This window comes from Manis pentadactyla, chromosome 4, assembly GCF_030020395.1.
Source record: "Manis pentadactyla isolate mManPen7 chromosome 4, mManPen7.hap1, whole genome shotgun sequence".
Lineage (NCBI taxonomy): Eukaryota > Metazoa > Chordata > Mammalia > Pholidota > Manidae > Manis > Manis pentadactyla.
The window spans coordinates 17,033,606-17,056,527 of record NC_080022.1 but is presented as its reverse complement, the minus strand read 5'-3'; the positions used below and the strand labels follow the sequence as shown (position 1 = coordinate 17,056,527).

Genomic DNA, 22,922 nt, shown 5'->3' with positions numbered 1-22,922 from the left:
GATCTGCCATTTAGTCTCTCAGCTTCCTTATGGCGAAAGCGGGTCGCATCATACTCACTTTGTAAGGACTCAGATGCCAGGAACCTGAATGAACAAGGACGCGATTTCCTGGCTGCGCTCCCGGGAAGGTTTGTGCTGGGTCCCATCCCCCCGCCGGTTCTGCTCAGGAAACGTGGAGAGAAAGCCAGGAACCAGGCCTGCCAGGCCCAGTGGCCCCTCAGCGACATCCCCCCTCCCTTGACCTCGACTGCAGGAAGCCAGCTGGCGGGAACGCCCTGCCTGGTGGGTGGGAAAGGCCGGGAGCGCGCCGGCCCCGCCGCTTCCCAGGCCCGCGGCGCGCGGAGCTGTCACTGCGGCAAACGTGCCTCCCTCGGCCGCCGCGCGCGCTCCTGGTGCCGTCCGCGCGTTGGTATCTCAGGAAAGCACTGCAGCCCGACTCCTGGGCGGTCGCAGCACCGAGCCTGAGTCCCACAAGCGCCATCGCTCCAGCCGGCGGCACCGAGCCCACGCCGCCCAGGCTGGGCCGGGGAGGTGTCCAACCCTCTCTTTTGGGAGGTGAGACGCCGAGGCCAGAGGGTTTGTCGGTGAGTGGTCCAAGGTCATAGCTAATAAACAGCAAGGCCAGGATTCCACCCACCGTCTGTTTGACTCTAAAGTTTGTGCCATGAATCCGTGGTCCAGGCGCAGGCTCTTGGTTGAGGAGGGTTCAGCCTACAGCATCTTGAGAATACCTCTGTAGGGCTCTGCTCTAACTCTGGAGGGACTCGGGATTCTACTGGATCCCAAGACTTTCTTCTAGAACCTGAGAATCTTTCTGTAGAGGCCTGGGAGTCTGTCTGGGGATTTGAGGTCCTTATGGGGCCCTGGTGTCTGTTGGTGAGGTTCTGAGAATCTCTCTGTAAGGTCCTCCATGGTGTGGGTTCTAAACCTGGCTTTAGGTTTAGGTTTAGGGTGCCTACAAACACCCTGAAACTATAGGCAAGATTTTGTGGATCTGTCTGTATACATGCAATTCCTGGGAGGTGGTTCGTGAATTTCAGCAGATTCTCAAAGGGGGCCCTGGAAAAACATTGCTTTAGAGCATCCAGTGTTAAATAGACTTTGCTCCCTTCTCACCAATAAGAGTAAGGGCAGAATAAGATGCAGGAATTAAAAGGCAGAGATCTCTACTAGATGGAGCATGGGCTTTGGAGTCAGGCATTCCTGAGCTAAAATCCCAGCTTTTCGACCTTGAGCAAGTTTCTTAGCCTCTCTGAGGCTCAAGGCCAGCTCCTCTAGGAAGCCTTCTCTGTGTCCTGGATTCAGTTAGGTTCTCGTTCCACATCCTCCAAGCCCTCAGAGCATCTGGCTTGATACTTTGTGGCACTTAATACAATTATTATTAAGGAACTAATTGTGTTTAAGTTGTCTTGTCTCTGAACTCCACCAGTCATAAGCTCCAAGAAGGCAGGTGCCTCGGCTGTTCATAGTCTGTGCAGCCTGGCACATGTTAGGTTCTCAGCCATTTGTTATGAAATAAAAGAGTAAAGGATTAGAGGGATGCATGCCACGTGCTACACTGGGGCAGAAAGAGATCAGAAATGAAAAAGTATAGTTCCTGTTCTTGAGTAGGTCTTCGGTGAGTGGGGGGAATAATAAGACCCTGCAAGGGTGGTGGTTCTGCATGCACGAATGGGGGATAAGCACTAGTGGGGGAAGCACCAAGAGACCCAAAGAAGAGTGAGACTCAGTCCTCAAAGAGCTGATATGATGACTTCCCTTTGTATTGTGTGTTTCAGCTTATATAAAATAGCTGTGTATACCCTTATCCCACAGAGATGGAAACTGCTGCTGAGAAGAGTTGAGTGACTTGCCCAAGGCCACCCAAGCAATAATGGCTTCTTGCTCCTGAGCTAATAGCTCATTTGCATAGGAATTTAGCCAAAGTCCTTCAGCAATGGGACTTAGATGTTATGAAAGTCTTGGTTTAGATCCCACTGGATGTGAGACTTTGGGCAAGTTGCTTTACCTCCTTGTGCCTTGTTTTCTTAATTTGCAAGATGGGAATAATAACCCCCCTACCTATATGAGATAGTATGTATAAAATAACAAGTATGATGCTTAATTTGTAGTAACAAATCCAGAAGTGTTTGTTGAATGAATGAATGAAATACATGTATTGATGGGTGACCTGAATTATGAGGAAACTTAAAATCATACTATTAGGTGATGGTGGGAGAAACTGAAGGTGATTTTATCCCTTCCCATTCTTACTTTCTATGATTCTGATGAAACTTGGCACTGGCCTCAGCCACATTGTTATAACTTACTGTTTGCAAACCAACAAAAGTATACCAATCCCAGGCTTGGTTAACTTTCTTTTTGTACATATTTTTACTGCTTTTTTTCTGGTGACCAAGTAATATAAGCTCCTTGTAAAATATCTAAATTGCAGAAAGATATAATGAGGAAAAACGAAAGTGTAAGTTTAGGCTCAGTAGACATAAGATACTGTCGTTGTTAGTCTTTGGGAGGTCAGGGAGGGGCACAGGACTGGGAGCAAAAAAAAAAAATCCTTCCGGCTTTAAAATCTCTCCTACTGGCCTTTCTAGGGTGCCTGGGAATTCTGTTAGGAATCTTGCCTTTGGCTATAGCATTGAAAGTTCAAGCACTGCTAAGGGCTTGTGGGGCGAAGGGAAGAAGATGAGAATTGTCTGGCAAGGGCTTTTTCTGAACTGCCTTGAAGAAGAGATGGAACCTATTCTACATGTGTGAATGGGGGATAAGAATAGATGCCACTTTCTGTGGCAGTCTGTACCGTTCGTTTGATACCCACTGCCGCCGATAGGCCTTGTAGCTGTGTTTTCATCCCTTTCCTTCCCTCTTAGCATTTCATAGTCTTTTCTTAAAGTTTAGGCACTACTAATCCACACACACACACACACACACACACACACACACACACACACACACACAGACACACACATGCATGCACACACAGAAAAGCAAATCTAAAAGGACAAAAAGGTGGAAGCCTTATATTAGTTCTCTATATCCTCCATTTTTTAATGCATATAGTAAGAATATTATCAGTTAAACCATGGGATCCTACTACACCTGTAATTCTGCAATTTATCTTTTCATTTAACAATATCCAGTAGACACCTTTTCTTGCCTATTTATGAAAATCTGGCATCGGGTATTTTCACTGTAAGCATTTTTACTACAAGCACTTGAGCTGCAAACATTTTTGTATGTAACTCATTGGCCATAAGGTGATTTTGTCATGAAAGATAAAATCACAAGAACTAAAACAGGAATGTTCATTAAAAAAGATGTAATGAAAATGGAAATTAATAACAAAATTAAAAAGACTTTGTTGTGAAATACAAAACATTTGAATCCACTTAAAATGTATATAGATTCATGGCAGGATTGTACAAATAACTGATTTTATTTGTGGATTGTACCCTAAGCACTTGTCTTCAAAGTCTTTCATTCATAGTGTGCATTTTTATTCCTTGTTGATTTATCCCTCGTTCAGCATCACACTTTTTCTTTTTTACTACAGTCTCTTCTTCATTAAGAGAGGTCTCAGTTTCCAAATCCTAGGATGTGTATTTGCAACTGAGCTTTGTCTTGCTCTGTGAAGGCCTTCTACACTGCTGTTTGTTCTTGGCATATTGTCACATCTTCACTGATAGATGTTCCAAAGGTCTATGGGAAATGAGGGTTCAAAACTGTGCCACCATATTGACCACGAGGGCTAAGATTTATATAATATATAAATAAGCATACTGAGTCAATGGAGAAATGAAACCAAACTGTCAAACAGTTATTTTTTAATCTTTTACAGCAAAATTGCCTTATGGCCAATTAGTTATGCAACAAAAATGCTGGCAGCAGAGATGTCTACTGCAAAGATGCTTATGGCAGAAGTATCTAGAACTGAAAATCTACCACATTCCTTTTACCAACTGAGATTCTTGAGGTCAGCACTGTTAGCCCCACTCCTGGCCCAGAAGCCAGCACATGAGGAGTCTTACTGGGAGGACGTGCTGACATAGTAGCAGCAGTCACCGTATCCTGGCATGAACCAGGTGCAGCCTGTGAACTAATCTCTTTCATATGTTATTTCATTTAATCCTCACAGTCACTGTATGAGACAGGTACCATTAATATCCCCATTTTTTTCAGATGAGAAACTGAGGTGCAGAAACTTGAAAGCCCAAAGTCATGCATCTGGTAAGTGGTGGAGCTTAGATTTGAATCCTGATTTGTCCTGTGCCAAAGCTTTTGCTGTGAATGAATGAATAAGTGGTTGATGGAGTCATGGGTCCCAGGGAGAAAGTTCTGCCTTCAGAAACTCCCCTCTATGTCCCCGGTTCTCTCTTTCAGGGGTTTGCAATGCTTGGAATCAGCATCAGCACATAGGAGGGACTCAGAAAAGGCCCTTTCTTTGCCTGCAGCAATTCTGTGGCCATGCCTACATTTATGGGAAGTGGCATTTTTGAATCTTCTATTCTAAAAATAATCCACAATTTGTTAGGGGCCCTTGAGGACCAGCTCAGGCATTTCAGAATAGCCATTTGCCTGTCTGCAGTGCAGGAAATTAATCAGAACCCCAAACCCTTTCCCTCTTCCCACAGGCCAGCGTTCAGGAAACGCCCAGTGGCCTTGCTGCAGCTCTCCTAGAGGACTGTGGAGATGCCAAGGGCAGTTTAACACAGATCCATCTCTCATTAAGTAAAGTGAGAGGAGAAAGGCATGAGGGAGAAAAGGGTCAGCATCTGCTGCAAAAAACTTGCAGACAGAACTTGAAGCTGTCTTCAGCTTGTAGGGGTGCCAAGTGACAGAGACACCTTGGGGCATCACATGTGACTTTGCAGAATCTGCTTGGGGTCTCAGCGCTGGAGTGGTGGCTCGTGTTCTGGTGGCATTGCTCTGCAGGGCTGCTTTCAGTGAGCTTCTTCCTTCTCTCAGGACCTCAAAGTCTTCCACTATTAAATGATTGGGTGGATTATCACTGGGGAGGCACAGGATGTTAGGAGATAGAAATAATATCGATAATAATAATGAAAATAAGAATGATAGCTACGTTGTTTGTGGAACACTGCCTGGTCCTTTCCACATGGAGTCTTATATAATTTTAAAACATTACAAGAGCTACATTAACATCCCTACTTCACAGATGAGGAGAATGAGGCTCAAAGACAGCTAGGATGGGCCAGAACATGGGTACATAATCCCAGGGTTTTCTGGCATCAGAACCTAAGCTCCACAAACATGTGTGAGTTCTGACCTTCAGGAAGTGAGAAAGTGCTAAGAAACAAATGGGAGGTCAATGTGATACAAGTTAAAACGTGTTTGTGCTCACATCAGAGTTAAACACAATGCCACTGGTATTCCAAGGAGGGAGAGTTGGCTTCTGGCTGGGAGAAATTAGGAGGAGTTGTAAACTGAGATGAGAAAGCAAAGGAAGAGCATGAGCAAGGAGCAGATGTGGGAAAGCAGTGGGTGTGCTAGGGGAAGTTTGGATAAACTTTACAGTGTGTGTGTGTGCGTGCACACGTGCATGCATGTGTGTGTGTGTTTAAAGGTAGGAGGAGATCAAACCGAGCCAGGACTTTGGCCTTTATTCCATAGGCAATAAGGAGCTTACACAAGAGATGTCTCAAGAGACCAGCTATGCTGCAGTCAGAGAGGAAGCAGCCCTCAGTTCATCTGTGCCCTGGCTTGTGAATATAGCTTTGTGTTAGTATGTGGGAGGGCATCTGTAGGAAAGGGTGTCTCTGGCTGAGGGTCTTGGTGTCCCCTCAGAGACCTCCTCCCCACTTCTGTGGACCCCACTACAGGAACTATGTATTAGAATTGTTAGAGGGACTTTTGAGATTATCTGGTCATTGACCCTTCCCATTTTAAAGAAAGTGAAAGTGGGGAACATAGATAGGAAAAGACTTGTCTAGGATCACACAATGAATTAATAGCAGAGCTGGGGACTGGAACCCATGCCTCCTGGGTCCAAACTGAGTTCCTTTTCCGCATTTGCTGAGTAAGAGAAGTAGTATTTGTTGAGTGATTACTCCATACCAGGCCCTGGGCTAAATACCTTTACATGGATTATCTCAGTTAATCCTCGCAAACCCCTCGAGAGTGCCCCTCTTGAAAGCAGGACGTCTTTTCTTCCATTTAGATTTTCCACCGCGCCTAGCACAGACTCTGGGCGCTTAGCTAGGCAGGCAATAAAAACTTAGCAGAGTCCAAGTCCCAGGAAGGGGACAAGCGCAAAGGGGGCGGGACTGCGGACAAGCCCCTCCCCTACCCAGGACCCGCCCCAGAACGCAGACGTCACTATCAAGCCCCGCCCCTCATTGTCAGTCCCGGGGAGCCGGAGGAGGCGCCGGCCGCCGGGAGCGGAGCACCGGATCCCTCAGTGGGCGGGAGCGCGGGCCGGAGCTGCCGAGGTGAGGGGACCGCGGGGAGGCGGCGGGAGAGCGGCGCGGGAGGCCGGGGTGGGCGGGCAGGCAGGCAGGGGGAGAGGAGGGTTCCTGGAGTGCTCGGTCTGCCGCGCCGAGGGGTCGGAGCGCCCAGGGGCGACAAGGCAGAACCGGCGGGCGCACCCCGGAGCGGTTGGGGTGTGTGTGTGTAGAGTTGAGGTGGGGGCAGAGTTTGAGCGGAATTTTGGAGAAAGAGCTTGGAAGGGGAGATGTTTTGGGGCGAGACCTTGGGAATTTTTTTGGAGTTGGAGATTTTTCTTTTGGAGGGGGAGGGAAGGATCTGAGAGACTTCTTGGTGGGAGCGAGAATGTGAGGAGAAATGTTTGGGTCAGAGAGCTGAGGGGACCTTTGGGAGGGCGGGGAGAGTTTTGAGGTCGAGTTTGGGGCTGGGGGAGGGCGCGCGGGGCCCGGTGGGGGCGGTGAGCGGCGCGGCGCGGCCGGGCGGGGGGCCGGTACCGCCGGGGAGGGGGCTGCGCGGGGCCCGCGGGCACCCGGGGAGGAAGGAAGTGATCTTACAGGAAGAGCCCGGGAGCTCCCGAGGAGGCGGAGGGAGGTTGGGGAGCGCTTGGGCCGGTGTGCGGGACCGGCTGCGGGAGCGGGCTGCTGGGGCGCGGGCCGGGCGGGGAGGGGTCCCCCCGTCGTCGCAGCTGTCGGCCCGCCGCGCCGGCCCGCGTCCCGGCGGATGCTGGTCTCGCAGCCAGACCGCTGGGCCGGGAAGGAATTCGAGGCATTCGCTTTGTTTAAGTTGCCAGTAGACAGTCCTTAGGACTAATTAATGGTGGAATCTGCAGGGGGACGCGGTGAGCCTGGCTGGGGCCGCCCCCCGCCCGCCGGCTCGGTGAACTTTCCGCAGCGCGCGCGGCCCGCCTCCGGCGCACCCCCACCCCTGCTCGGGCTGGGAAGGAGCCATGGCTTCCCGAAGCGCAGGAATGAAGTGCGGTTTCTGGGCTGGTGGCCTCTGGTCGCGGAGGCTGCCTGCAGGCTGCCTGCAGGGAAGCCGGCGTCCCGGAGCGGCCGGGCTGGCGGTTCGGAGCCCGCTTGAGACCTCTCCGAGGTGCCTGCAGTTTCTGTTAATAACCTTGGAGGAGGCTCTGCGAGCCGAGAAAGACCATCTTGCTTTGGAGCATCTGTTTCTTCACCGCGTCAGCCCCTTTCCTAACAGTGCAGAGCTTGTTGTGGCCTGTTTCGGAAATGCCGAGACCGGTGCTCACACTTGAGGGTGGGAGAGGGGAGGAGAATAGGCACCCCCCAAAAATTCTGCAGTGTTTCTCCGGAAAGCCAGATTGCGTGCACATTCTCCATCGCACCTTCTTTGACTTGAATGACCTTGGGAAAAGTAATTGTGCTTCTGAGCTCCTGGTCCCTTATCTGTTGATTGAGGAGAAAGTGCTTTCTGGACCTCCCTGCCTTTTGGAGATATTTTTGGAGATATTTGTTCAAGACATTGTACAAACTGCTGCAAGTTCTGCTCTAAGGAACTGGCCTACTGTCAGAGCCGGTGGAATTCAGATCACCTAGTAAGATTTTACTACCTCAGATTAGGGAGGGAGGGGTTTGGGTTTTAGGAGGATATTTCCCTTTGGAGAATCTGTACAGTATGTTCCAGATTGCTTTCTGTCACTTTGTGTGCAGCTTTGATGGCATTCGTGTGGTTAAATTGAATAACCTCATAGAAAATTCTTCTCTTGTCAGAAATAATTCTTTTGCTCAGAATTCCCCTTGGGGCAGATTAACGTTTTGCTTAATTTACTCAGAAGAATTTCCCAGGTTTCTAAAATTAAATCACTTTTCTAAACATAGTAACTTAATGTTTGAAAAACTGGAAATAGGGGGTTGGGGAAGGGAGTTGATTAGAGTATGAAGGCAGCAAGTACAAATTCATTGTTGTCCTGTCATTTCTTATAGGGATTGTGAATTAACCTTGACAGGTGTTTTCTTACTCTTTGTAATGTAAGACTAAGAAAGGGCACTAATACTGTGGAGTTGCCTACCTTGTGCCCAGTAATTGTGCAAGGTAGTATATATCTTGTATCATCTTTCCAATAATGCTGTGAAGTGGTAGCTGGCATCCTTGTTTCACAGATGAGTAAGCTGGGGGTCAGCAGGTAAAGTGATGTTACCCAAGTTTATGCATACAACAGGGAAGAAGTGGAGCTGGAATTCAAACCCAAGTTTGTTTCTAAGGTCCATGCTTATCTCTGCTATGCATACTGTGTTATTATCTAGGCCTTTGACTCAGCCACTGGGTCACTGTGAATCCTAGAATAAGTCAGTTAAGTCTATCCCCAAATAATGTTGCCTCCTTTTCTTCCAGCAGTGTTATCAGTATGCTTTTGAGATGTAGGTTTTCAATAGAAAGACAAACCTATAAAGTTGTGGTAGTGGTATGTCCTGTATGCAATATGTGCTTAATACTTTTTTTCTTATGATGAAAGCACTTGTGCTAAGATATAGAGTACCTGGGTGATCATAGATTTCGTTTATGTAATGAAAGATGATTGGGTAGCTAATGTCTTTCCACTGTTGAGGGCATCATTAAGGTGACATTCATGGCCAGAAACTGAACCATTTTTCATATAACACAGCTTTTTTGGGTCAGTATCAGCTTGTGAGTAAAGCACATTACATACAGGTAGGACCTAGATAGTCAAGCTGAAAGATTTGGTATAAACTTTGATGCATATCTTAGATGCTCAGTTAATATTTGCTGAATGAATGAATGCATACATTCTTTTTTTAAAAAAAATCAGCTTTATTGAAGTATAGTTTACAATAAATTTCACCAATTTTAAGTGTACAGTTTGATGAGCTTTGACAAATATGTACAGTCATGTATAATCACCACATCTGTCATCATTTGTTTAAACTGTGCATTATCTTTTTTGGTATTGGTTAGCAGACTGATTCCTGGGAATGTTGTGAAGTTGCTGTGTTCAGATTCAGACTGGTGAGATCCGAGTGAATACTAGAGAATCGGTGTGCAACTTCATAGGAAATAGGAAAACCTTAGGTATTTAATGGTAAGAAGCATGGGAAGAATAAGAGAGGCAGAGATGGGAACACTTATAAGATCAGGGGAAAGATAAAGTTGTGAGGAACTGGGTTTTCATTACTTTTAGGACAGGGGATACATTGTGGGGGAAAAAATTAGCCAAAAATTTGTTAAGGAGTTGTACTTTTTTGTTTTCTTTTTAAATGGTAGCTCCTGAAATATAAAACTTAATGTCTTTGGCTATACTTAAGATGTGCTTTACACATTATGGTTGTTCAAATAATTCTTAAGGGCGGGGATACAATAAAATGATTGAAGGTCTTCCACCTGTGACAGAATATTCAGAATATTCTTTGTGATTCTCTCTGTCTATCTTGTTTTAGCTAATATTCCATAAAGGGCATACATTAGGTAGAAAGTGTGTCTTGCTGGGAAGACATAAGATTATTTTTTCCTTTTCATAAACCTGTTGTAGTCTGGTTTTTTAGCTCAAGTCTCTGTCTTAGAAAATGCTTGAAACCTCTGTTACTGAGCTGTTAGAAGAAGCCTCGTTTTTACCTCTTACTCCTTGTTTCTCCTTATCCATTCTATTTCTATATGTTTACCATTTATAATCCTACTCCCACCTCTGAATCTTGAGAACAGAAACTCATCAACCATCAGCTTTCCATATACTGTTAGGAAATAATAATTAAATTAAAATACCAGTCTACCAACTCAACATTTTGGGTGATGACAGGGAGAAAATAATAACTCTAAGAGGTAGTCATTATTATCTGCTTTATACATGAGGGAGCTGAGCTCAGAGCAGTTATTGCAGCGCTAGTGAGGGGCAGAGCATTGATTTGAGCTCAGATATGATTGATGCTCAAGTTTGGGATCTTTGTTTCATTTTACTTTCTAGTGTACTGGGTTTGGGGGAGCAAAGGAAGAACTTGAAAATAGCATATTAAAATATAAGCCAAAAGATAATGAGCATTGCTAATCTTTTTAGGCATTGCTGTTTTCATCTATTCCTTTCTTAATTTCTAGAGATACTTCCTTACATTCTGAGAAATTCATAGCTCATCCTTTATTGCATATTCCCTTCCCAGACTCAACATTTATTCTTTATAAACAGGGTACTTTGTATTCACTGGCTGTTTGACTTACCCCTCCCTTATTTTATATGTGTCTGACAGTTTCTATCAGGTTAATCTGTCAATCAAGACCTTTCATAATTGCACGTGCTCCTCTCTGGCATGTGTATCCCCATCTGGACAGAGTAATATTTTAAAAACATTATTATTAAAAGTTTGAATAATATTTAAAAAATTATCATAACCTTTTTTTAAAGTATATAAATATACCCTTGTAAACAGCACCCAGATCAAGAAACTGTTACCAGTACCTAGAACCCCCTCATTTGAGTTCCCTTTCCGTTCCTGCCACCCTTTCACCGGATAGGGTGACTTCTAACAGCATAGTTCAGTTTTGTCTATTTTGTACTTTTGTAAAAATGGAATCATACACCCATACTTTTGGATGTGGCTTCTTTTATTCAACAGTATGTTTGTGAGTATACAAAAACTTTTAATGGTTATCTTCTGGTCTTAGAATAAAACCCATATTTAAACTCTTTATCTTGGCCCATAAATCCTTGTATAACCTGGCCCCTGCCTACCTTTCCAACTTCATCTTATGCCAGTCTCATTGTCCATTATGCTTCAGTCACACTAGCTTCTTATTTATGTATGTATGTATGTATGTATTTATTTATTTATTTATTTTGCTATCATTAATGTACAATCACATAAACAACATTATGGTTACTAGACTTCCCTATTATCAAGTCCCCACCACATACCCCATTACAGTCACTATCCATCAGCATAGTATGATGCTGTAGAAGCACGACTTGTCTTCTCTGTGTTATACTGCCTTCCCCGTGTCCCCCTCCCCCTACATTATACGTGCTAATCGTGATGCCCCTTTTTCCTCCTTATCCCTCCCTTCCCACCCATCCTCCCCAATTCCTTTCCCTTTGGTAACTGTTAGTCTATTCTTGGCTTCTGTGAGTCTGCTGCTGTTTCGTTCCTTCAGTTTTTTCTTTGCTCTTATACTCTACAGATGAGTGAAATCATTTGATACTTGTCTTTCTCTGCCTGGCTTATTTCACTGAGCATAATATCTTCCAGCTCCATCCATGTTGTTGCAAATGGTATGATTTGTTTTCTTCTTATGGCTGAATAATATTCCATTGTGTATATGTACTATATCTTCTTTATCCATTCATCTACTGATGGACACTTAGGTTGTTTCCATTTCTTGGCTATTGTGCTTCTTATTTATTTATAAACTTAAGTTCTACCTCAGGCCCTTTGTGCTTCTGGCTCTCTCTTCCTTGAACATTCTTTCCCCTGCTTTTTGCTGACTGCCTCCTCCAAGCCTCAGCTTATTTATCAGAGATACTTACCCCCATCATCTTATCTTGCTAGTCCTTTCCCATTATTCCTGTTATTGGAGTCTGTTGACTCCCTTCATAGCACCTATTATAACTTAAAATTATATATCTGCTTGCATGATAATTATCTGTCTTACCCATCAGACTTCACAGGAGCTGGGAACTCACCTATTTTGTTCACCAGTTTATAACTTGTATCTAACACAGTGACTGACATGTAATAGATATTCAATAAATATTTAATGACCACAATCCCAGTTCAGCACCTTTGTTCCCATACTTTTGTCCTTTTTTTTCCTCTTAGGCTGTTTAACTATATAGTCTCTTTTACCCTTCAAGGCTCAGCTCATTGCCCACTGTGAAGTCTCTCTTGATTTAGCAGTAGTAAATCTCTTTCCTCTAAAATTTTGTAACATTTATTGCTGATACCCCTCATGTTCTTGGTAAGTCACACTAACATGTATCTTACCTACCTGGTTAGATCAAAAGTTTCTTTCTAAAAAACCTTGGAGCTTGTAATGCAGTACCCCTCATGTTCTTGGTTAGTTTTAGTTTGTATCTTAATTATCTAATTTGGTCAGAAGCTAAATTGTCTTAGCCAGTACTCTCCTCAGTTCCTTTCACTGAGCTTTGCACGTAGTAGGTCTTCAGTAGAGTTTTTGATGATTTGTCATAATGATGCTTATCTATAGGTAGCAGTTTTAATTTCTCATTCTTATTAACATGAACTTTATTTTTACTAGAATTCTTCTTAGCTTTTTCTTCAATCCAAAGACTGGGAGTGCCCCTAATGCTTCAGATGCTACATCAACTATTAGGGTGTGAAAGTATAGGCTTGGTGCCACAAAGTACATCTTTGGAATCTGTCACTGGCAAAGAACTAACTATGCCCAGTTCCTTCTTGGTTGTCTAATGCTCTCCAATGGGAGTTATTAACTGAAATGAAATACCTAGTAATGCCTCATTTGAATATTCTGTTGAATAACATTTTATTTTGATGTCAATCATGAAAATTCTACACCATTTAAATCTATTTAAAGCTACCTTCTCTGACTAGTCAGTAATCTCTTTCAGTATTCTTTCATTAAAGGCAGAAGAACGTATGTATTAATTTTGTATGCACTTAAAGCTAATTTAAATGCAAATTTAAATTAGTAATAACTGGAATGATTTAACTTAATATACAAATTGCACAGTTGGGTGGTAAATATAAAACTTAAAAATGCTTTAAATACTATGCATTTTAAAGCAGTGATCATGTTGACTTTCATGATGGAACTGTGTGAGAAGATTGTGGCATAATTTAGTAAGTTTTTATGGAAACATTGGAGCAGAGGTTCTTAGGAAGTTTCTGAGAAACACTGGAGTGATTTTGTTAACTTTCATAATCTGACTGTTATCTTTTTAACAATTTAGAAATAGTTTTTGAAATCAGCCTATTTACTTTTTAACTTTTTTTTACTACACCTGGGTCAAAATAAATAGTATAGATAGAATGCATTTACATTTATCCATACTTCAGACCAACACTAAAACTTCAATAACTAGAAGTTTTCTTTTGAAATGTAAGGAGACAAATCATAAATTATTCATTACAAAAAAAGTAATTTTCAGAATGGATCACAATGCTAGTACATAACCTAATCTCCTACACTTCTACACACATTCACAATAGGATTTTTCATGACCCTGGCTCCTGGGCATCCTGAGATCTTAGAGGACATTTCTGAATCATTACATTTTATTCAGGTAAGGCCCTATTAACTGTGGTTTGTTGTAGTTTGATTCTTTGACAATTGGTTATCCATTTGTGTCTCATTCTTTTGAACATTTTGGTTAAATAGCATTTTACCTCATAAGGTTATTAAAAGCTATATAGTTCCAGTTCTGTAGCCTCAGAAAGCTTCAGTTTCTCCATCTTTAAGATAGTGAGAGTGGTTGTGAGGACTAAATAATTTAATGTACAAAACAAAATCTCCTAGGTCATAATGCTGGCACATAGTAAATATTAGTCATTATTTCAGTTTTACCATTGCATTCTTGTTTATTCGAAGAGTGGATGAAAAATTCCTTCTTTTTATTACTTTTAAAATTAATATGACTTAGTCTAAAGTCAGATAACATTTCAATATACTGGCAAACTAGGAGAAACCCAAGAATTTTTAGAACTTTACTGATTTTTGATGAAGCTAAGCAGCTTTCTCAGTGACTAATTTCCTTTGGTATATTTGTTTTTCTTGACTGGATGGCTCAACCTTAGCCCAAATATTGGTTATATGATTGTAATTGGTACAAGGAAGAGATAATTTCTGGATATTTTAGCCAACCCTCCCTCATCAGTTAAGAGAGACCCTGCAACTGGAAATTGAGACTGTTGGTAAGATAATATATACTTTTTCAGACCATTTTAATTTTTGAAAATTATTTTTAAATGTTAAGTTTGGTTATTGAGTTTTTGGGTGGTGATATAAATACTGTTAGATATTTACTTTTGCATATTCTAGGTACAGATCTCAGGTGCCTGTTACAACGCTAGCTATAATATCCATTTGTCAGGCACTCTCCTGAGCATTTCATATGCATTAATTGATTTACTCATTCATTCAACAAATATTTATTGAGTGCCTACCATGTGCCAGGCACATAATCTCATTGAATACTTACCACACCATGAAATAGGTATACATTTATTATTTTAGCCCCATATGAGGAACTGGGGCAGAAGCTATATATCTTGTTTAGACCCACAAAGCTGTTGAGGGTCAGATTTGGGTTTTTTTTAGAATGCCAATTGCTGAAATCGTGGCAGGAATTACGTGAGTGCCAGATTTTTATCTTTAGGATGGGGCATTAATCAAATTTTGAAGTTTCTGATAGATAGGTTACAGCCAAGGTGATTAGAGCAGGGTGTGTTAGGCTAGATAAGCTAGGCTGGGATAATTTCCTCTCATAACCCAAATCCATCTTTAAAACAACAACAGTAAAATAATTTTAAAAAACTTTGAAGTTCCCTCTTTTGGAGAATTCCAGTTTACCTAACTAGTATGACCAAAGTATGAAATTTCAAGAGGAATGGATATAAATATTAAACAATGCTCCTTCAGAGGGGTGTCTGTAAGGTAATATGATGATTGCTTAAAAAATTTTTTTTTTAATTAAAATATCATTGATATACAATCTTATGAAGGTTTCCCATGAACAATATTGTGGTTTCAGTGTTCACCCATATTATCAACTCCTTACCCCCCCATTGCAGTCACTGTGCTTTTTTAAACAAGTATCAGAAGTTTCCAAAATAGGAAGTAGTTATGTATTTATTTTAAAGAGACTTCCAAACTGTGAAATATTTGACATACTTTTTTGAATTTGTCTTTAGAAAGCATACTGCATATTCTTAATTCTAGAAATTGTCATTTTGGGGGAGTTATGCTTAACTTTTGGAGATAAACAAGTTTGGCGAATGAAGTGAGTAATCAGTATTGTTTTGGGTCACTAATTAGATGTAATTCCAAAAGCTGGAGACTAGTTTTGGATGTGTGAGGCTTGTCTTTGAGAAGCTTATAAGTAGTTTCAAAAAGATTCTGAATTTGGCAGTATTGTTGGGAAGAGTCTTGCTTCCCAAGATGACTTGAATGACAGCACCCATTTTGAACTTCTATAAATAAAAATCATTGCTTGAATATGACTTGTTTAAACTTGTGTTATGGTTGACTTGAAATTCTTCAATGAAAGCATTATCTTTGTTTTAATATCAACATGTTTTATTTATAGCCTTTAAAAATTAGTCTATTTTTTTTGGTCTAAAAAAAAAGGGAAAAACGTAACAGTTTTAATCTGTTGCAAAGCAAATCTGTATAGGACCAGACTTGAACTTTTATGTATGATTAAAAGGTGAAATGTATTTTCTTGACCCACTTACCAAGGCATTATTTTTGTAGGTTTTTTGCAGAGCCTAAAGAATTCAGATAGAAAAATGGTATCCTCACCTTGGTCTGACAGCATTTTCTTGTTTCTAAACATAAAGAAATCTTTGTTTTTATCCAATTTCAAGTTAACTGGAAGAGGCAAATGCTGAGCAAGAGAAATGAAATTAACTTTTTGGCTCTTTAAACTCTGAAACAGCTTTATCACAAATGCTCTGTCTTTCTAAGTACCTGGGTTTTTAAAATCTGATTTAGGCCATTTTAGTGATTTGTATTAAGTATCAGTGAATAAGCAACTCATTTAGGTCTTATAATTGAAATTTTTCTATGGATTCTTAGTCACTGAAGACTAATAATGAAGCCTACATTTATTGACCATGTGCCAGGCACTGTACTGAAGTGCTTTTATATCTATTTAATCTCCCTCTCAACAACCCTTTGGGTTAGATACTGTTGTTATCCCCATTTAGTAGATGAAAAATCTGTAAGATGCAGAATCTGTTTGCTTAAAGTCAACACAACCTGTGGATGCCAAGCTGGGATTTGATTCCTGAACAGCTCTTGGACATTACATTGTTTAAGAGTACATGAAGATTTTATGAAATGTGTGTGTTTACGATCATTACTCCTTTAAGTAAATTAGGTCAGCCATTGGCTTATGTTCCCTAGGATAAGAAGAGTACCATTTTTAGGTCTTGATAAACTTAAAAGATGTATTAAATGACTTTAAAATGGAAGACTCTTTCAGAGTATACAGAATATATTATAAATACATATAACTAGGTTGTTTTTGTTAACAATGTAGTGGTCCTTGTTAGGTTTATCTCAGGAACATCAGTTTTTTATGCTTTCTGCCACAGGTGGGCTGGAATGCAGTATGACATATTCTTAATATAACTTGATAATAAAATTACATACTTTCCAGCATAAGCTAAATTTTTTAAAAAGAATTTGAGGACTGATGACTATGTTAGAGTTTTGTTTTATGACTATATTCCAAGACAAAAAAGAGACTATAAAGATCTTAAAGAAGTGTGATAGAAAAGTAGGTGGATAGTGAAGCAGTTAATGGAGCAGGGAGGAAATAATACAGCAACTGAGGGATAAAAGTCATAAAGATTGGCAAGAGGAGTTGGATTAGAGCAGAAATATTGGGAGGTAGATGGCTGTTCATTAAGTGGGTACCATCCAGAAGAGTGCAGAGAATCTTCAGGGAAGAGAATCTTCAGGGAAGAGAGGTGGAGAAGAGAGAAGGAACACTAACTTCAGTTACATTTTTGTGACTGTTTCTCATCAAATTTAAAAGCCAATAATTTTGTTAACTCTGTTCAGTTTATAGTACTTGTTTTGTATTTAACTCAGGGCTGATTAATGTGGGTAAAACAAAAAGACAAAACAAAGGCTATATAGAGTTTTAAACTTCTAACTAGGGAGACAGTGCCCATGTTTTCAAACAGTTCCATAACAATATTGGTCCATACAGTATATAAATGCCAAAATGTGGGATGTTAACTAGTGGTTCCAGAGCTTGGGTTTCATAAACTAGTCATATTTCAAAAAAGCTTTTGTTTTCCAAGGACATGAAAGTGAAAAACAACCTTCTCATCCACTATCACCATTTTATAAAAGAGGGATCACTTTAAAATAGAGATGTGAAAGGGTGTCATCTCAGATGAAAGGATTTTTTTATACTGAATAATTTAGCCTTATGAAAAATTTACTTTAGTATTCTTTGGTGAGAATGCCACTGAATCTACAGTACAGTGGTAACTGCTCTAAGAGGTCTGTTGTTATGCTATTAACATGTTATTTTGACATGTTATAGTTTACTACTGTTAGTCAGGTCTGCAGTGGTGTATGACGGCTTCATGAAGGCACTTATACTAGAGTTTTACAGTGATAGATGGATAGGATTTGAATAGGCACAAAGGCAGGGGATGGTTTTCTAGTCCAGGGCAAAGCAAGAACCAAGGTAGTGAGATTGGAATAAACTTCTATATTGACTGAACCCAAGAATACTTGTCTGATCCAATAATATAGTACAGATTATGGACTAGGAGGAGATAAGATTAGTGATGTAGTGCTCACTCAGATTATGAACAGTCTTGAACATTATAATGAGGAATTTGGACTTGATCTTGCCAACATTTAGGAACCAGTGAAGGTTTATAAGTACAGCAGTGACTCGATAAACTTAGAATTATAGACTGATTTCAGGAGGTGTTATGTAGATTATTGGAAAAGAGGCCAATTAAAGATGTTTCAGATATTTAGGTGCAAACACTATCAGGACCTGAATTTAGGGAGTTAAGAAAAGGAGTATATTGGATAGAACTTTTAAAGAAGGAAGAGATAGGACCTAATGACATGGAGAAAGAAAGTAGATACCTCTAAGATTCTGAGATGGGTAAATTTGAGGAGCATCTGTGATACTGAATTAATTGAAATTGGTAAGTGGGGCAAAAGGCTTTTTGCCTCAATTCCCTGCTAACTATGTTACTCTACATCCTAGTGCTTTTACAACTCCATTTACTTGAGATCTGTTCAGAGTCTCTAAAATTGCCCTGGGATTGAGCTGAAAGTTAAAAGGTTTCCTTTATTTTGGAAGTACTTATTTGAAAAAAAACAACAAAAACATTTCAAACCACTAACCATTGTATAAATTCCTAGTTATGGAAATTGTACTCTAGTAAATAACATCATCCTTAGATTAAATAGCAAGTGCAGAAGAATTTTTGGAATGCATTTATTAGAGATTTTTTTTTAACAGAATTTGTCTTATGTACATTAACAGCAATGTGGCAATAAATTGGTTTACCTTGGACGGCTTTATAATGATATTAGTTAAAATAGTCTAATTTCCGTCATTGCAACAGGTCATAGTAGAATATATTATCTGCCATTTCTTTAGCATATACTGTGTAACAGGTACCTGACATCTATTAACTCTTTAATTTTTACAACTACCTCATGAAGTAGGTATTGTTCCTACTTTACAGATGAGGCAACTGAAGTTTAAGAAATGTCCCTGGGGGACTGGGAGAGTTAGGATTCTAGATCACTGTGACACGAAGCCTATGTTCTTTCTGCTACTCTGTCCTTGGATTAGATGTCATAAGAATAGGAATAAAGAGTGGGTTAGTTGAGATAATTAATTAGGCAGTAATTCAAATCAATGAAGTACTTACTACTGAAATATTAACTGGTGTTATCGATCCTTTCATATCCTGTGTGTGTGTGCGGGGCTAGGGAGAAGGATTAAAAGACCAAATAGGATCTATAGCTCTAGTTCTGTTAAGAACATTCACGTTATCTTTTGAATAATGTCCCTAATATCCTTTTGAAGAGCTTTCAATAGATTCTTATTCAAAACAAATGTCTGAATCAGAAAGCAAAAAACCCCCTTACAAACTGTTGTTTGTGGCTAATGAAATTAAGAAAGTTTCAGGGTCCAGCTTCTGGGGAAGTGGGATTGAACTCATTCCACTTGCAAATGTTGTTAGGGCTGGAGACTCACTGTCAGTGATACTAAGTACTTTTTTTTGTATGTTCCTCTCTCTTCATTTCCCCCCATCATCTGTAGGTATAAAATTCTTTAGCTTGTTGTTCTTCATGTTTACCACTGATAATTACTTCAAAGTTCTGTCTTTTGCTATCTCCTCAGTATTATAAAGCTCAGCCTCACCCCTCTCCACCTCATCCCTGATGTTCCTTTACCAGCTGCTTCTTTCTGCTGTGCTGGGTGGAACCTGGCCACAAATGTGAGCAAAGTCCTAGGCTCTTAATCTCTTTTCCTAACATTTCCTCCATCTCCTAATCCATAACTGAAAACAAGATTTTTCTCTAATGAATACTACTATTCCTATTTTTGCTGGTTGAATACTCTGTGAATCCTTGGATGGGGGAACAAAGTATTACTAGTCCTTCATTGTTATTTCCATATCGTTGATTTGCCATTTTTGCATGGCTTCTAATTTTTTAGAGTCCCTCCCAGATCCTTTCTCCATTTTCATTTCTCATTGCGTTTCTCTGGTGACTTTCAGGATCCACGTGGATCACTTTTTCTCCATCCTATTCCCTAGCACCGACTTTGTCTAGTACCTTATTCTTATCATTTGCTGTCTTTCTCTCTTGCATCTTTAGTTTCATTGTTTATTGAGTCCTTCCTTTCAGATTGTGAATACACTGAGGTCTTTCCTATCCTAAAACAAATAAATAAAATCCCTCTGCCCTTCTATCTTTTAGAGTTATTGCCATCTTTATTTTTTCCTTTATTCTCAAACATCTAAAAAAAGGGCATTCTGTATGCAGCCTTTCTTTTACACTCATTCATTCTTAACACTTTCCTGTCTTGGTTCTGTCCCCTATGCTTTACTGTAAATGCTCTTTCAGAAGATCCGATGGCCATGTATTCAGGCATTTTCATAGTCTTTGCCTTCCTTAATCTCTCTGCAATATTTAAGCTATTGATTATCTTCCTCCTTGAACCTCTGTTCTTTGACTAGAGTTAAAAATATATGTTTGGCCTCAGCTAGCCTGGTAAGACCATTTTACCTGTAACTTGGCTAGTTGTTGGACTCTGGTGTTGGCCTGTACTGACTAGCATAGAAGGGGTGGAGCAGATTGGCACTGTTCATCTCATAGTGCTTTCTACCTTATGGGCTTTTAAGTAAATAATTGATTTGACTTGCCAGTCTGCCTGTCCTCTCTTCCTCTCTCCCTGATCTTGCTGTGGCTTGTGTGTGAAATGGATTGCCCACTTATGGTCTTGACTCTGGGTAAATACAAGACATGTCTGTTCTAGAGCAGACTTTTGGAAAGAGTGATATGAATTAAGTATTAAGTTCTTTTGTAAACTCATGTGAGATCTGAGATACCCAAATTTTTGGGAAAATTTAATGAATATTAGTGGCCTTAATGAGAAAATTTTTATGGCTTTTTCTCTTAGTGTGATTTTCATGGAAAGTTATGAAAAAGATCACAAAATCACGAAGATCTCAAATAGAAATTAAAAATATCAATCCTATCACAACAAAAATAGTTACACTGAGAAGCCCAATATATTAGGACTTCCAAGCCCCACTTATTTTCAGGAGTATTTGCTTTAATAACACTGCACTGTGACAGTTCCCTGGAGTTTGTTACTAGGATTTTGACCTGAATTTGCCAAGACAGTGTTAGAAAGTTGCAGAGATGGCTGGGAAGGAACAGCATGTACAAATGTAGGTTAGGCTAATACAAATTTAGTAGACCAAATTTTTGAGGTGACATGATTTTTTTGAGAAGGAAGCAGTACGAGTAATGCCACTTTGTTGTTGTTTTGTTTTGCTATATTAAATGGTCAGTGAAGCCATGTATCCTGAAATTTTTTTAAATTAAGGTATCATTGATATACAATCTCATGAAGGTTTCACTTGAACAATGTTGTGGTTACTACATTCCCCCATGTTATCACATACCCCATTGCAGTCACTGCCTGAAATTTTTTTTATCCTTAGAGATTTGAGTCATTCTCTGTCCTCAGATGTTTATTACCTTCCCTTACAGGAAATGGAATTTTTCAGACCAGAGAGATGATAAAGACCTTTGGACTGAGTCTGGAGGTTCTGGTTCAGCCTTTGTTGTTATCTAGCTATATAAACTTGAGCAAGTTACTTTATTCTTTGAGCTTCAGATTTGTCAAATGAAAAGATAGAGCACATAATTTCTAAGAAGATGCCACTGTTTTAATTTTAGGTTTTGATAAAGTGTCACACATAGTGACTCTCAGTCAGTTTACCAATTAATCAGAAATGTGAGTTTGTATTGAGATAGCAGTTTGTGACAGTTTCTATTAAGAGAAAAGAGTTTGCAGTATGACATTTGACACATAAGAAATACAATGTAGCTATAAATTTGAAATGGTAGAGTAGATGCTCACATCAGTATCAATGTTCATGGATTATAAATTAACTAGAAAAAATAACCAAAGTGTAGAGATGCTGAAATGTGAAATTTAATACATATGTACATTTCAAGATTATATGACAGCTTTAAGGCAAAATTTTTTAGGTGTTTGTTTACGTGGGTAATAGGTAAATTGGCAGAGTGAAATAATATTAACAGTAGTAGCTAACAACACTGGCTTAGTACTTACTTTATGCCAGCCATTATACTCAGATGAGAGTCCTTAAACAATTCTCTGTGGTATTACCCATTTTACAAATGAGGACATTGAGACACAGTTAAGTAACTTGCCTATATTGCTCTTAAGTGACATCGTGTGGCTAGGTATGTGTGACTTCAGAGCCTCTGTTCCACATAAATGTGTCTGTTATATGTTAATCTCAAAGTACATATAGATAATGGTATATGGTGGTGGAAACCAAGTAGAATTCAAGTATTTGTTGAATGTTTGACTAGGTATTGTCTTTGCCTTGTTAAACCATGTGCTGTAATATTCTAACGTAATTTTCATTACACATTACAAGTATGTTAATTTAGTAATATACACTCACATTTATTGATCACTGTGGCCTGGATTTGAATTCTGGGTCTACTGTGTGATTTTTGTGTAAACTTGGGAGAGGAACTCTATCTCTCTGTGTCTCAGTTTACTGATTTGAAAAATGATATCTGCTCCCCAACAGCAAAAAAGTGGTATTTTACTCAGTACTGTTTCCTTCTCAAAAAATCATGTCATATCATAAAATCATTTCCTTCTCAAAAATCATGTCTTCCTATTGTGAAATATAAACAAGTTCATTGCAAAGGGCTTAGAATTACACAAAGTAAACATACGGTAAATATTAGCTATTATTATATTATGTGTTTAACTTTTCAAATACTTTACATAACATTTCCTTCAAATAATATTCCTGTGAGAGAGGTAGGGTCTAGGGTTTAGCATATTTATATTTAGTTCCATTTTACAAATGAGCAATCCATGAAGGAACTTGTCAAAGGACACTAGAACAAAACTAAATGGAATAAAATGGAAAAGATTATTTAACCCCAGTCTGAAAGAGAAAAATAAATGGTTTGGGGTGAGTGTCATAATAGTCACATGTCTTGTAGAAGTAGGACAGACCTGTGATGTTTGGAATGAG

General features: G+C 39.9%; 1 protein-coding gene across 3 annotated transcripts in view; it reads left to right on the top strand.

Annotated features, from left to right (window-relative positions):
• Positions 1-382: 382 nt before the first annotated feature.
• The window catches only part of LUZP1 (leucine zipper protein 1), a 91,440-nt gene continuing 68,900 nt past the window's right edge, over positions 383-22,922 (top strand). The window contains exons 1-2 of one of the 3 annotated variants that reach the window (XM_036914640.2): positions 383-584; positions 4,177-4,224. The gene's annotated coding sequence lies outside the window, so the exon portion shown is untranslated. Of the gene's footprint in view, positions 585-4,176; positions 4,225-6,352; positions 6,444-7,023; positions 7,531-22,922 lie in introns of those variants that run through there. The other 2 variants (XM_036914639.2, XM_036914641.2) reach the window with 2 other exon arrangements.